Source organism: Aulostomus chinensis, chromosome 8 (genome assembly GCF_037954235.1).
Source record: "Aulostomus chinensis isolate RoL2024-O1b breed Wild chromosome 8, RoL_Achi_v1.0, whole genome shotgun sequence".
NCBI lineage: Eukaryota > Metazoa > Chordata > Actinopteri > Syngnathiformes > Aulostomidae > Aulostomus > Aulostomus chinensis.
The window spans coordinates 9,002,537-9,019,111 of record NC_141327.1 but is presented as its reverse complement, the minus strand read 5'-3'; the positions used below and the strand labels follow the sequence as shown (position 1 = coordinate 9,019,111).

The window sequence follows — 16,575 nt, the reverse complement described above, 5'->3', positions numbered from 1 at the left end:
TCACCAGCAGCCCACAATTACATTCGTCTCCCACAGAATAGCTTAGGCTGGAGCCACTGCTCAGCTCCTCTTAAAGAAGTGCCCAGGCTTAATGCAGTGACCCATGCTCAAAAAGTATGAAAGTTTGAAAAGGAAAAGTGGATTGTGCAGCAATAATTCATGAAACTACACCTCCCTCCTGCTTTGCATATCTGCATTTCTATTTTTTTCAGTTAAGAATAAAACAATAAATGAATACACACACACACACACACACACACACACACACACACACACGCACAAACAGGTATAAAATCAGTATTGACCACGTCACCATTTTTCTCAGTAAATAAATTTCTGAAGGTGGCATTGACATGAAATTTTCACCCGATGTTGGTAATAACCCATGCAACCCACACATCCAAAGAACTCAAACCGTAGATGGCCATAAATTAAATTGTGTTTTAATAAAGTGACACAGGGAAAGTATTGTACACATTTAAATTTAATACTTTGTACAAAATGCTTTGTTGGTAATAACAGCTTCAAGGGACCTCCTATATAAAGAAATTGGTTACATGAATTGCTCAGGTTTGATTGAGGCTCATTCTTCCCCACAAACAGTCTTCAAATCTTGAAGGTTTCTGTGAGCCCCTTCGATGAATTCTGATATTCAGTTAAAGTTCACCAAACTCCTCCCGAGTTGTTTTGCCTCTGCCATGGCTGCACACTGCTAGGAAACCCACAAACCAGCCACGCCCATAGGCCTCCTTCTTCAGCCTGACAGCTTCCCTCACCTCTGATGTCCACCAGCAGGTTCAGGGATTACCACTATGACTGGCCCCAGCAGCCTTTCGGCCGCAGCTCACAATAGCTGCCCCGACAAAGGCAGAGTTGAACAGGGTCCATTTGGTGTCTCCCGCTGCCCCCAGGATGCGATCAAAGCTCTGCCGGAGGTGGGAGTTGAAGATCACTTCCACCAGGCCATCTGATCCAACTTACCACCAGATGGTAATCAGTTGACAGCTCAGCTCTCCTCTTCACCAAAGTGTCCAGAACATAAAGCCGCAGGTCAGATGATAAGACTACAAAATCAATCATAGACCTATGACCTCTGATGTCCTGGTGCCACGTGCACCAATGGACATCCTTATGTTCGAACATGGTGTTAGTTATGGACAAACTGCAACTCGCACAGAAGTCCAATAACCGCACACCACTGGAGTTCAGGTCAGGCCTGCTATTCAGCCCAACGTCCCTCCAGGTCACGCTGTCATTGCACACATGAGCGTTGAAGTCCCCCAGTAGGAAAATGGAGTCCCCCAGTTGGGGCACCATCCAGCACCCTTCCCAGGGACTCAAAAAATGGTGGGTATTCTGAACTGCTGTTCGGCACATAAGCACAGACAACAGTCAGGACCCTTTCGTCCACCGAGGTAAGCCCCAACGTAACAAATAGCCCTTACACAGCCTGGAGTTGTGTTTGGGGTCATTGTCCTGTTGAAAAATAAATGATGGTCCAACTTTAGCAAACCAGATGGGATGGCATGTCGCTGCAGGAGGCTGTGGTAGCCATGCGGGTTCAGTGTGCCTTCAATTTTGAATAAATCCCCAACAGTGTCACAAGCAAAGCACCCCCACACCATCACACCTCTTCCTCCATGCTACACATCAGGAACCTGCATATAGAGACAATCCATTCACCTTTTCTGCGTTGAACCAAAACATGGCGGGTGGAATGAAAGATCTCAGATTTGGACTCATCAGACCAAAGCACAGATTTTCACTGGTCTAATATCCATTCCTTGTGTTGTTTGGCTGAAACAAGTCTCCCCTGCTTGTTGCTTTTTTTTAGTAGTGGTTTCTTTGCTGCCATTCGACCATAAAGGCCTGATTCATGCAGTCTCCACTGAATGGTTGATGTAGAGATGTGTCTGCTCTTGGAACTCTGTGTTGCATTTATCTGAGCTCTATTCTGAATTGCTGTTAACTTGTAATTTCTGGGGCTGGTGATTCAGATGAACTTATCCTCAACAGTGATTCTTGGTCTTTCTTTGCTGGCGCGGTCTTCATGTGATCCAGTTTCGTCATACCGCTTGATGGTTTTTGCAACTGCACTTCGGGACATATTCAAAGTTTTTGCTGTTTTCCAGACTGACTGATCATCAGGGTTGGCACAGTGGTGCAATGGTTAGCACTGTCGCCTCACAGTAAGAAGGTTCCAGGTTTGAGCACCAGGTCTTTTTGCGTGCATTTTGCATGTTCTTCGTGTGCATGTGTGAGTTCTCTCTGGGTACTCCAGCTGCCTCCCACAGTCCACAGACATGCAAGTGGGGACTAGGTTAATCAGATACTCTAAATTGACCGAAGGTGTGGCTGTGAGAGTGAATGGTTGTTTATATGTGTTGGCAGTGTGATTGACTGGTGACCCATCCAGGGTGTACGCTGCCTCTTGCCCAAAGGCAGCCAGGATAGGCTGGGAATTTGATTTTAGCTAATGTAAAACATGGATTTTCTATCAACATGCAAATTTAGACCACAGTATGAGTAAGTAACTTTTATAATTAGAAAGTTATACTCATCACCACTTTCATACATTATGGCTTGGGAATCCTCATCTTTCTGGCATTGGCTACTCTGCAGGAGCACCTCCCAAATGAGATGTCAGACTTACACTTGCATTGAACCAACGAAAGAATGGCCTTTGGGGCTGGGAGGACCTCTGTGGTCACTGGTTTGAGCATGTCATCTGAGTGTTTGAGGTATCCATTTTTCAGAGGATCCAGCTGTGAAACCTACAAAGCAATGGCTGCCTGTGCACACACTCTTGTTTGGACATAGACTCAAGATATGCTTAGAGTTCCAAGTGTTGGAGGGATCTTGTCACTTTCTGCCCTATGTTTGCAGAAGAGATTCCTACACACTTAAGGGATTGCCTTGATGTTGATCCCCTTGGGTGAGTAAGCCGCACATACAAAGGATTTCAGGGCTGACAGCATTCCTTCTGTCACCACTGCTTCATCCAAAAGCATCTGCAAAGCTTTGACTGACAGGACCAGGCTCAGACACAGGACACAGATGCAGGGTTCACAGCAAGGGATTTTATTGTATGATGCTCTGAGCAGAGAAATCAAAGGGCTTTGAAAATTAAACTAATCTACTCAGAGCAATGAAACAGATACAAAATGAAAATCGCTCCAATCAAGGAGGAAAACACAAAAGCTATCAAATATCATTGATAAATGAAAATCACTCCAACTGTGGAGGAAAAGAAGACAGAATGAAGGAAACTCAAAAGCACTCCTGAAAACTGGAGGCCTAAAACTGTGAAAGTTAGCCAATGAAAAATCACCCCAAGCAGAGGAAAGAAAAAGGGCTGTAAACGAAACTACTAAACCTGGACTAAGGTATAAAACTTACAACCAGAGACTCTCTCAGAGGGATGCAAACAGAAAACAACAGGCACGGCTGCGTAACTTGATCAAGGCTGTGGCAAGGGCTTTGAATCTCTGGCTTGGGTGAACGCACAAGGATGAAACACACAAGAGACAAAGACTATTTAAAGACAAAGTAAGGGGACACAGGTGGAAACAATCAAGGCAGACAATCAGACTGGCACAGGAGGAAGGGCAAGTGACCTGAAACGAGAGGAGAGTCAATATTTCACAAGAAGACAGGAAGTGACAAGACAAATAACCACCGCCTCACCGCGGTGTGACATTGACAATACCTACATCTGCTTTGAGGCATGCATAGGAAGGTTGCCTTGCCTATGCATGGGAAACTTCCTGTGCTGTCAGCCCCAGTGAATGCATGGAAGGCTGGCAAAGCTTTTGCTCTTTCTTTACCTAGAGCTTGCCACAGTGGCTCAATCTGCACAACACCAGAGGCCATAGAAATGGATGTGTTCTTCAACATGAGATCATAGTTTGCTGTGTCTAGCGCTAAAACATCTGTATCTGGTGAGAAAAACACCAACTGTACATTATGTTGGTTTCAATGTGAAGCCAATACAGCTTGATGGATCAGTGGTGTGTCTGTTTCTTCATGGTTATTTTCTTCAAAAACAAGGTCTTTGTTCCTCCTAGTGAGCCCAGATACAGATGTGATAACCAGCTTTTCATACAGAATCAGCCTTGCAAACAGGTCCTTGGTCTCCTTCAGATCCACAGTATTGTCTCTGAGTTTCAAGTCAAGTCAACTCAATTTTTTTTATACAGCGCCAAATCATAACAAAAGTTATCTCATGACACTTAACAAGTAGAGCAGGTCTAGTACCACACTCCTTCAATGAATTTACACCCAATAATTCTCCATGAGCAAGTATATCAGGCAACAAAACCTTCCTTTTAACAGGCAGGAATGTCGAGCAGATCCAGGATCACTGGGGATGGCCTTCTGCTTTGACCGGTTGGGGGGAAAGAGAGCAGGAGAGCGGGGCAGAGATAATGACAGATCATGGAGAAAGACAGATATACAGAAGGAAAGAGAGGGACAGAGATAAAGAGAGAGATAAAGGGAAGAGACTGATGGACAGACAGGGATGTGAGCAGGTGGTGCTGAGGGTGGCAGCTTGAGCCTCTTCAGGTCTGTAGCCTCCTCCGGCAGCACCCAGGATCTGGGATGTGGGGAGCCCGAAGGCTCCGGAGAAGAAGATGAGTTAGTAACACAAATAAGTATGATTTATATATGCCACATATAGGAGGACAGAGAGGAAAGAGAGGAGGAGAGAGAGGCCCAGTGTACCATGGGAGATCCCCCGGCAGTCTAAGCCTATAGCAGCATATCTAAGGGCCAGCCTAAGCAGCCCTAACTAAGCCTGATCAAAAAGGAAGGTCTTAAGTCTGCTCTTAAAGGTAGAGAGGGTGTCTGCATCCCGGACTGAAACTGGGAGATGGTTCCACATGAGGGGAGCCTAACAGCTGAAGGCTCTGGCTCCCATTCTACTTTTAGAAACTGTAGGAACCATAAGTTACCCTGCATCTTGGGAGCAAAGGGTTCTAGCTGGGTAATAAGGGACTATGAGCTCTGTCAAATATGAAGGTGCCTGACTGTTGAGGATTTTGTTTGTTAGAAGGAGAATTTTGAATAGTATTCTGAATTTGACAGGGAGCCAATGCAGAGAAGCCAGTCCAGGAGAGACATGGTCTCTTCTACCAGTTCTCGTCAACACACGGGCAGCAGCGTTTTGGACCAGCTGTAGAGTCTTTAGGGACTTACTGGTGCAGCCTAATAGAAGGGAATTGCAGTAATCCAGCCTGGAAGTGACAAAAGCATGGACTAATTTTTCTGCATCTTTTTGAGACAGGATGTGCCTGATCTTAGCAATGTTACCAAATGAATGAAAGCAGTCCTAGAAATTTGCCTAATGTGGGAGATAAAGGACAGATCCTGATCGAAGAGAATTCCTAGGTTCCTTATGGTAGTGCTGGGGACCAAGGTAATGCCATCCAGGGTACCTATCTCATTAGATAGGGTGTTTCTAAGATGTTTTGGGCCCAGCACAATAACTTCCATTTTATTAGAGTTTAATAAAAGGAAATTATGGGTCATCCAAGTTTTTATGTCCTTTAGACAGGCCTCCAGTTTAGTCAGCTGATTTGTTTCATGTGGATGCATTGAGAAGTATAGTTGCATATTGTCTGAATAGCAGTGAAAATTAATCAAGTGTTTCCTAATAATGTGACCTAGAGGGAGCAGGTATAGGGTGAAGAGGATTGGTCCAAGCACAAAGCCTTGTGGAACACCATAACTGACTACAGTGGTTCCAGCGGGGTTATCATTAGTTAGTACGAACTGTGATCGACCCAGTAAATATGACCTAAACCAATTGAGTGCATTTCCTTTCATGCCAATGACATGTCCCAGTCTCTGTAGAAGGATATGGTGGTCAACAGTATCAAAAGCTGCATTAAGGTCTAATAGGACCAACACAGAGACGAGTCCCTCATCTGATGCTAGTAGGAGGTCATTGGTAACTTTAACTAGTGCTGTTTCTGTGCTATGACGAATCCTGAAACCTGACTGGAAATCCTCTAATAAGCTGTTGCTGTGGAGAAAGTCATAGAGTTGTTCAGCAACTGCTTTCTCCAGGATTTTGGAGAGAAAAGGATCTTGTGGTATACACGTCATTAGATATTCTGGGTCATTGTCAGGCCTGCTCAGCCAACAACTCTGGTTCACTTTTCAGTTTCCATCTTTTCAGCAGGCCCAAACATGATCCAGTGTATTAAGGTGTGTAGTTCAGCTGCGACATTGCGTTTGCCGCTAGATACCTTTATGACATTTTTCTCTCTTGGTCTTGGTTAAAGTTGCAATGTTTTTCTTTATTACCTGTGCTGCTTTGTAGATTGTCCTCATTATCCTCCTCCTTGTCAGCTGTCATGGTAGTAGCCATGTCCTCTTCACATGTATCTGGGGAGTAGAGGACTGCTGGCTTCTTTCTATTTGGACAAACAGACACCAGGGGCCTCATGTATCAACGCTGTTTACACAAAAAAACTTGCATTAGCTAGGATCGGCACTCAGTTGCACAGTTTCACACCAACTCCAGAGGTGCCGTAGAAGTTGGCGGAAAGCCGATTCTTGTGTTGACTGCACTTTGGTCCATTGGGGACACTGTGTGGCGGTGTTTGGTGACTAACATTATTTGACAACCGCACATACATCGGGCACAAAAAAGCCATCAACACACTCACCTGTTGGCATTACTTAAGCAGCTGTAACAGAGCTTTCACGATTGTGCTGAATGTGCAACTTTCAACAATGGCAGCACTTGCGCTGTTGGAGGACGTGGTGCAATAAGACAGGAGCGACATTTCAGTGAGTGGGAGGACTTGCTCCACAATTCTGACCAGTGGCTGATGAGCCGGTTCCGGCTACCGTGGGCCATCCTCCTGCAAATTTGTGAGGTGCTGCGACCGGCGCTCCAGCACAGAACCGCCTGGAGCCGAGCTGTGTCAGTGCCAGCACTGCAATAGCAGTAGCTGGCGGACCATTCCGTGGTGAGCCAGTCGACCCCCAGCCGGGCCATGCCCTTGGTGCTGGACCTGATCATCTGCCTCTCCCGCAGGTACATTAAATTCCCTTACTGTGCGGTTGAACAGGCCAAGTTTTAAAGCGCAATGTGAAGCAATAGCTGGATTCTCTTATGTAATCAGAGCCTAACCCTAACCTTATCGGAACTGTTGACTGCAGTCATATCATAAAAGTGCTGTCCCATGAGGAATACGCTTACATTAATCATAAGGGTTTCCACTCAATCAATGTGCAGATCATCTGCGATGCGCAGATGAATCTGCTCAACATTGTTGCGAGGTGGCCCGGATCAACACACGACTCGCACATTCTGTCCAACAGCACTGTTGCAGGCAGGTGCGGTGATGGACAGTTAGCTGCTGGGTAAGTAAATGCTTACTTATATTATGTTATTCAAGAAACTTCACTTGTACCATTCACTTAAACCAAAAGTGTGCAACACTGTGCTTCCACTGCAGGTGACAGTGGCTACCCCCTGAGAACCTGGCTGATGACCCCTCTCCACAACCCCCACACTGACCGAGAGTGGAGGTCCAACAACCTCCACTCCCGCACTCGGTTAGTGGTGGAGAGGGCATAAACACTACAATCAAAGTAGTACCAGTTATCAAAACCTTACTCTTAGATTTGCACCACTATAAGCACAATGTCAGCCACACACTTTTTGCAAAACAATACACATAATACAACAGCAGGTGAGTTCCTCTACCCTCTGTCTTCAAAGAAAATTAGTTCAAAGAAGAGGAGTAAGGGTGAGAGGGGGAATCTATTGAGGTGGAGAAGGAGGTAGAGGGAAAGGAAGAGGAAGAGGAAGAACCCAAGCTGGAGACCCAGGAGAACCAGCTGAAAGGAGACAAGGAGCAAACCTAGCAAACATATATACATAAATCATACTCATATGTGTTACTAACTCGTCTTCTTCTCCGGAGCCTTCAGGCTCCCCACATCCCAGATCTTGGGTGCTGCTGGAGGAGGCTACAGACCTGAAGAGGCTGAAGCGGCCACCTGCTCACATCCCCTTCTGTCCATCCATCTCTTCCCTTTCTCTCCCTCTTTATCTCTGTCCCTCTCTTTCCTTCTGTATATGTCTTCCTCCATTATCTGTCTTTGTCTTTGCCCCACCCTTCTGTTCTCTTTCCCCTCAACCAGTCAAAGCAGAAGGCCTGGATCCATTCCTGCCTGTTAAAAGGAAGGTTTTCGTAACCGCTGTTGCAGGATGTGCTTGTTCATGGAGAATTGTTGGGTGTGAATTCATTAAAGAAATGTGGTATTAGACCTGCTCTACTTGTATGTGTCATGAGATAACTTTTGTTGTGATTTGGCACTATACAAATAAAACTGACTTGACTTGACTTGACTAGAAATACAAGCAACACAAGTTGGCCATTTCCTTAACCATGGGTTGTCACTGAGGGAGGCTGGACTTTGTGTTCAGCCAAATCTGTGCAGATTCACAGCGCCATCATTCATTGGGACATTCAGACAAGAAAACAGGTAAGAAATAATCTGTCTACAGTTACAGTAATCAGCTGCTCACAGTACTGTATGCATCATATCAGCACTTTTGATACCCCTTCCTGTGACATTTCAATTATGTATCTTTATCTACATAGGATTGAGGGTCGCTTAATAGAATAAGCGGAAGAAAATGGATGGATGGATGGATGGATGGATTGAGGGTTGACAACAACAGTGGAAGGGCGCCCATATTTACTCAACAACAGGAGAAGGGAATCATAAACATGGTGTCAGCCAACAATGCCATCAGACTCTGAGAGATTCAGGCTGAAATCATTTGTGACTGTAGAAGAGGTCATGCCATTCAGCAGGCTCCACCTCCTCTCATGGGGAGGAACCATCCTGCACACCTGATTCTGGTCAGGCCTGATTGAGGTGGAAGTCTATATATACACCTCCCAGGTCCTTTATTCCAATCAGCAGCACCATGAGCCGCATGGGAGGACCCCCTGCGCCTGCGCCTGCGCCTGCGCCTGCGCCTGCGCCTGCGCCTGCGCCTGCGCCTGCGCCTGCGCCTGCGCCTGCGCCTGCGCCTATTGTTGTATTGTAATTGTAATTGGATTATTTTAAAGGAAAACCATGACTATGACGATCCATCTCTCCTTTTATTTATGGCAATAAAAGGCTTCAATGGAACATCATCCTTTGCATTATTGTTGATGTACCATGGTGATGTTCAACTTCCTGTGAACCCCCCCCCCCTTCCTGCGGAGAGATTTAACAAGTGGTCCTTCGAGCTGGAGTTCGTGAACATTGCCATGGCAGAAGGGAAGTGTTAGGGATCCTCCCTCCCATGCTCTCCATGGCCCTCCTCAGGCTGATTCCAGCACAGGTGCTGCCAATCAGCCATGCCTGCAGGCAATCGCCGGGCCAGCTATAAAAGGAATCCAGGACCTTCAACCCGGGCTTGATCGTACTGACCCCACGTGGTAACTTTGCCGACAAGCTCCTTTGCTCTCCTCGCAGTTTACTATTTCATTGTTCGCTTGCTTCTAGCCATTCGTTTGTCACTCATCCCATTTGACTTTGTTTTTTTCCCAAGATTCCCCCTGGCTCCCAGCTGCCTCTGAGAACCCCTCCGTGATTTCCTCCGCGTCTCTCGTCTGCCTCCTCTACCCTCCACGACTCCACGCCATACTCCTGGACCATTCCCTATCCTCGACCCTCGCCTTCACCCCCATCTCTGTCTCCTGGACAAATCCCAACTCCCTGTCTTTGCCTTCCCTCCTCTGGACCTTCGTGCCCTCTGTCGCTAGCGGTAGGGTTCCCTTCTCCACGGACTGGTTAGTACACGCACATGCAACATTTCACAACGCACACCCACGCATACACATAGTTAAATTACACATCTCATTCTTATACAGCTACGCACGCCATTCCCCCCATTTTTTAGGTCCGTAAGTTGTTCCTTCCCCTTTTCCTCCATCCAATAAACAGCCTTCGGGTGGTTTAATCTGGCTCCCTGTGTTCTGTCTGTCTGTGGTTGTGCTACCTGGGTCCAGACCCGTTTTGGGTCGCCTTATTCTGAGCGTAACAGGAAGTCGACTAAAGTTCTTCGCCCTCAACGCAAGACTATTCCACCAAAGTATTTAGAGGATTACGAAGTAAGTTATGGAGATAGAGCCACCAATACTGAATGCACACACCCCTCACGTGAATGCTTTCAGGAAAATCAGGATGAAGAAGATGAGGAATATGAGGATTTTGATAACAGTCAGCCCCATATTAACAAGAATGAAAAGCCACCAACTTCCAAACCTGACACTAGAGGGCAAGAGAGCACCCCTGAACTCAGCCAAGCTGATATTATTAGACAATTTTTTTGAAACTTTGCAAATAGTGAAGCAACAAGGTGAAGTTTTGCAGTGTCTCATGCAACGAGATGCCTCTACTCCAGGAAGTAGTTGTTCCTCCTTGATTAGTCAACCTGGACAAACTTACCCAAATGAAATTAATCTGACACCAAAGAGGTCACTCCAAGTGTCACCACTCACAGATGATCCTGCCATATTCCCTCCTGTCCAGCTTCAAGACCCACAAAGGGAAGAAATGGCATCAAAGCAAATACGGTCAGCACCCCTTCCTCTTATTCTACAAGACCATCCCTTCCCACCAGTGCACCAAAGACGGACCTTCTTGGATCGAGCCTCTGCCAGCCAGTATCTTCTCGGCACCTGTCTCACACTCCTCTATGCCAACATATCACACAGTGTCTCAGTATCAATCAGTCTCAGCACGCCCTTCACCTTCCCATCCTGCAGCGCAGCTTCACCCCCTAGTTGACCATCAAGCTGCTTTTCCTCACGCCCCTGCCCCTTCTCAGTCCAGATCCTTGTACCCCCATAGAGGAACTTTAGCACCATCTGTTGGTCATGTTAACATAGTCACTGAATGGATCAAGAAGAACAAGAGGTCCTGGCGCTGTGCTCGTCAAAATGTTGCAGCTAATTGCACTCTAGCTAAAGACTGCAACCTTTGTAAGAGGAGACATCTCCAGGTTTTATGTGAAATCAACAGGAGGTCTGATGCAAACTCTTGTCTTGTCACATCCTCCGCGCACACCCTGTACCTTGATCGTCCAAGTCATGCAGGTCATGTCCTTCTAAAATTGGTGAATGTCATCCTGCGAAATGGTGACTATACCCTCGAGTACTTTGCACTCCTGGATGATGGGTCAGAGCGAACTATTCTCCTGCAGTCAGCTGCTCGTAGCCTTCATCTGGATGGAGAACCAGAGAACTTGGCCCTCAGGACTGTAAGGCAAGGAGTGGAGATCCTTCAGGGCACTACAGTATCCTTCATGGTCAGTTCAGCATCAAGTTCTCACGAATTTTCTATAAACCATGCCTTTACAGCAGAAAGACTGGCCCTCTCACAGCATACACATCCTGTCCTTTCTCTACAAAGAAAATACAAACATCTACGTGGACTACCTTTGCCACTAATACATCAAGTAACACCTCACTTGTTGATTGGCTCAGATCATCTCACCTATCGCCCCAGTTCGATTTGGCCCATTAGGGGCACCAACAGCAGTCAAAACTCAACTCGGCTGGACTTTGCAAGGACGAACAACAGACATGGTGACCTCCTCATCTGTGGCCAGTTGCTTTCACATTGCAAGTGATTTTTCACCTAATAAGTTATACCAGGATGTAGAAAGGCTCTGGCAACTGGATGTTGTTCCTAGTCGGAATGAGAAGGCAGCCACCCGGTCCAAGCTTGATAAGCAAGCCATGAACATGCAGGAAGCAGCTACGAAGAGAGTCCTGGTTGATGGAGTAAATCACTATGCTACACCTCTGTTAAGGATGACCAAAAACTATGCCCTTTAATGCTCCTCTACAGGCTGTCATGGCTAGGCTACGTGCCACGGAGTCCAAGTTGGCCAAGGACCTGAGGAGAGCAGCCGCCTACAAGGAGGAAGTCTCCAAGCTTGAGCAAGCAGGATATGTGAAAAAACTCGCTGCAGAGGAAGCTGAAGGCTCGCCAGAGGCATGGTATATACCTCATCATATGGTAATCCATAATTCAAAAATTAGTCTTGTTTTTGACTGTTCATTTGAATATAAATGCCAAAATTTGAACAAGTCTTTATCACCTGGGCCTACTCTGGGATCTTCCCTCCTTGGAGTTTTATTACATTTCCGAGAGCATGCCGTGGCCATAAGTGGGGATATCAAGAGCATGTTCCATCAGGTGCGGCTTTTGAGCCAGGATAAGCCCCTCTTACGTTTCCTTTGGCGTGATCTGAAGGATGCCCCTCCATCCATCTATGAATGGCAGGTCCTTCGGGACCACATGTAGCCCCTGTTGTGCAGTCTTTGCACTTCAAAGACATGTTGAAGCCAGACTCAGCCAAATGATCTGGTGCGCCACTCAGTAGAAAGAGCTTTCTATGTGGACATATGTCTTCAGAGCTTCCCCACAGTGGCTATGGCAAGACAAAATCTGGATCAGTTGAGGTCAGTACTGGCCTCTGGTGGATTTGACCTCCGTCAGTGGACTAGTAATGACCCCAGAGTAATTTGTCACCTACCTCCTGATGCCAGGTCCACTAACAGCGAGTTCTGGCTTTCAAAGACAGCGTCCCTCCAACAGAGTGCACCCTTGGTCTGCAATGGAACTGTCAAAGTGATAGCCTCGGTTATCGGGCCAGGTAACAGTATCAGCCACAACCACGATGCAATATATTTACCATGTCCTTGCCAGTCTTTTTGATCCTTTGGGTTATCTTACTCCTTACACCACCAGAGTGAAGGTTCTTGTTCAGAGGCTGTGGGACAAGAAACGAGACTGGGATGACCCCCTGTTACCCTCTGATCTCCTGGCTGCCTGGAATGCCTGGAAGGATGAATTGTCTGCCCTACCAATGGTAACTATGCCTCGATGCTACACATCTCATGGTGTGAGCCCTCTTAAGCAAGACCTTAACATATTCTGTGATGCATCAGAGTCAGCGTAGGGTGCGGTAGCATACCATCGTTCAGAGGATGAAAGAGAGCAAGTTCAGGTGTCCTTTCTGCTTGCTTGGTCTCAAGTTGCATCGAAGAGACAGCAGTCAATCCCGAGGCTGGAGCTCTGCACTGCATTAATTGGTGCATGTCTTGGTGACCTTCTGAGAACAGAGTTAACTCTATGTATCAGATCTACCACCTTCTGGTCAGACTCAACCACTGTGTTAGCTTGGTTGCAGACGGATTCTTGTCGTTTTAAAGTCTTTGTTGGTACTAGAGTATCTGAAATACACAGCTGATAACCCAGCCGATGATCTTACAAGGGGGAAATCCTTGACAGAGATCCAGCAGCCAAACCGGTGGAGCCAAGGTCCCCAGTTCCTTCACCATCCTCCTGACATCTGGCCCAAGTCCTCAGATAGTTCGGACAATGACAAAGATCAACATCAGCTTGAAGTCCGGCCTTCCTTCTGTGGAGAAATTGCGATCGTGAGCTCTCTCCCCGACTTTAACTCCTTTAAGACCTACCAAGCCTCTGTTAAAGTAGAGCCCTCTGCAGATTCTCATGTAGTTCCGACAGCAGATGACTATCGTAAGGTGGAGATTGAGGTCCTGAGGAAGGCACAGATGGATAGCTTTGGAGAAGATCTCATTTGTCTTAAAGCTCAGAGACCCTTGTTGTCAAATAGCCGTCTACTCACCCTTGCTCCAGAAGTCTGTTCAGACACTGGCCTTATTCGAGTGGGCGGCAGGTTGAGGCAGAGTGAACAGGAACCTGATGCCATTCATCCCATAATTTTGGACCCCAAACATGTAGTTTCCAAGCTCCTCATTCAGGCATATGATGAGAAATTGAACCACTGTGGCCCTGAAAGACTATTTGCTGAGCTCCGAAGGCAATTCTGGATTCTGAGAGGAAGAGAGGCTATATGAAAGTACCAACATAGTTGTGGTCAGTGCCAACGTTGGTGTGCAAAACCAGTTATTCCCAGGATGGGCAACCTTCCAGTTGCCGGTCTCCAGCTAAATAAGCCTGCTTTCTATTCAACAGTAATGGATTGTTTTGGACCATATCAAGTCAAGCAGGGACACAAGATAGAAAAGAGATGGGGCATCATCTTTAAGTGTTTGACCACTTGCTGTGTTCACCTGGATCTCCTTTGTAATCTTGACACTGATTCCTTTCAAATGGCCCTCCGCCGTTTCATTGCCCGTCGGGGGACCCCATTTGAACTCTGGTCAGATCGGGGCACTAATTTGAAGGGAGGGGAGAAGGAACTTAGAAACGCCTTCACGGTGCTATGTCCATCTCTCAAAGCAAGCCTGGAAAAACGGAGAATTCAATTTCATTTCAACCCTCCCCATGCTCCCCATTTCGGAGGCGTCTGGGAAAGGGAAATTTGTTCTGTCAAACAGGCCTTGCAGGGTTCCCTCAGCACCCAGATGGTTACCACAGAAGTCCTGCACAACTTGTTGATAGAAGTTGAGAACATCCTTAATTCTAAACCTCTTGGCTATGTTTCTTCAGATGTGGCAGACCCTGATCCTGTGACGCCAAACCTTCTTCTTATGAGGTGGCGAGATTCTTCTCTGCCATTGGTTTCCTATCCAAGCTCTGAGTTTCTTAGTCACCGGCAGTGGCGCCACAACAAAGTGTTGGCAGATCACTTCTGGTCTCATTTCGTCAAGCCTTATCTGCCACATCTCCAGGGCAGACAGAAGTGGCAAACCCATCAGGAGGATTTGCAAGTTGATGCAGTTGTCATGATCATGGATCCACAACTTCCAAGAGCCCTATGACCTGTCGGTCACATTTCAAAGGTATTCACATGTGAAGATGGACGTGTCAGGGCAGCTGAATTGATGGTGAAGGAGAAGTCCTATGTTCGTCCAGCATATAGGTGGATTAAGCTTCCTGCAATTCCGGAGGAATCCCCCGATCATTCTTCCTAGGATGACACCTTTGGGGTGGCAAATCCCCATAGGATTTGGGGGCAGCTGTAGAAGAGGTCATGCCATTCAGCAGGCTCCACCTCCTCTCATGGGGAGGATCCTTTCGCACACCTGATTCTGGTCAGGCCTGATTGAGGTGGAAGTCTATATATACGCCTCCCAGGTCCTTTGTTCCCATCAGCAGCACCATGAACCGCATGGGGGGACCCTCTGCTCCTGCTCCTGCTTAGGAACTGGATTTAATGGTTGTGCAAGCAAATGTGAGTTGCTGAACTTTAATGGTCTTTAGTCATAGTTGTTTGCCTAGTCTCTACTGATAGGATGTTATGTGTATGTGCACAGTGCATGTAATTTACTCACTGTAGAACTATGGAAATGCAAGATTTAAGACCACATTTGGATGAATTTGTTCTTTGTTTGTTATTTGTGTTTAGTACTCTTTGTCATCAATTAGGATTATTCTTCTCCTTGTAGAGTACTAATTCGTCTCAATTAGGTACCTAAATTGTGTTTGTGTTTATTGTTGTATTGTAATTGTAATTTGGATTATTTTAAAGGAAAACCATGACTATGACAATCCATCTGCATGCAGTATTGTGGCAATAAAAGGCTTCAATGGAACAACATCCTTTGCATTCTTGTCGATGTACCATGGTGATGTTCAACTTCCTGTTGATTGGCTCAGATCATATAAATATCCTATTGCAACAATTACTACAAAACTCAATATAGATGAGCAGAATGTAGTTTAACTTAAGAGTACTGGCCTTGTTTGATTGCTCTATCGCAGAGCTGTGGCAAGAACTTTTGCTACATCTTAAAATACATGGGTAATGATACAATTTTATCTTGTGATCCAATATGATATATTTGCAATACTCAACATAATTCACTCTAACTTTCAAAATCAATGTACCCAACCAACCAAAACCATTTCCTATGAAATTTTATTCCCAATTTCTTTGAACATAATTGGGCTGAAATATCAATGCAGTATGATGAAAGAAAATATTGCAATATATTGCTTTATGGATTATATTGCAAAGCCCTTATACACTGAAATGTACAAAATGACAGAAGAAAACATGTTTATCAGTTATACAGGGATATAATTCAACTATGTTGAATAACACCATCTCTACTCTTCCTTCTAGGTAGAACATCTTGTAATTGAATACCTGAATTTTCTTGTTGCTAGTACAATCCTCCTCCATTGTCTCCTTCTCTCAACAAACAAAATGAAAATTCCTTTCCATTTCCCCCAATCAACCCTAGGTAATGTGTGTATGATAAGATGGAAAACAGCGTGTTGTTAAGCTGCCAGCTAATCAGCATTTACAAATAAATCCCCTCCCTCCACCTCCATCAGACTTTCAACACAGGCCCCCATCTCTTCATCCACCAGCAATGTTGCTGTAGTCAGCCAGAGAGATAGATGGCGTAGGATTAATCACCCCCTGTGGCTGCAAGCTGCTCTCAACATTTACACCACATGATCATACACCATAAACACACACCAGGAATTGGGAACCTGTACTGTCACCTTTCTCATTCTCTAGGTTTCAACTCCCTTACCTCCCTGACACTCCACCACCTCTCTTACCATCACCTTGGAGGGATTCAGTGGGAT

At 46.0% G+C, this 16,575-nt stretch overlaps 1 long non-coding RNA gene across 2 annotated transcripts; it reads right to left on the bottom strand.

Annotated features, from left to right (window-relative positions):
* Positions 1-2,317: 2,317 nt before the first annotated feature.
* On the bottom strand, positions 2,318-16,265 carry LOC147257012 (uncharacterized). 2 transcript variants are annotated; one of them, XR_015117545.1, is made up of 4 exons: positions 13,016-16,265; positions 12,734-12,811; positions 12,575-12,661; positions 2,318-6,422 (listed from the first exon to the last, which is right to left on the bottom strand). It is a non-coding gene; the product is annotated as an uncharacterized LOC147257012 (long non-coding RNA). The 2 variants fall into 2 exon arrangements; XR_015117544.1 differs by having other exon boundaries at positions 16,124-16,265.
* Between the last annotated feature and the right edge of the window lie 310 nt (positions 16,266-16,575).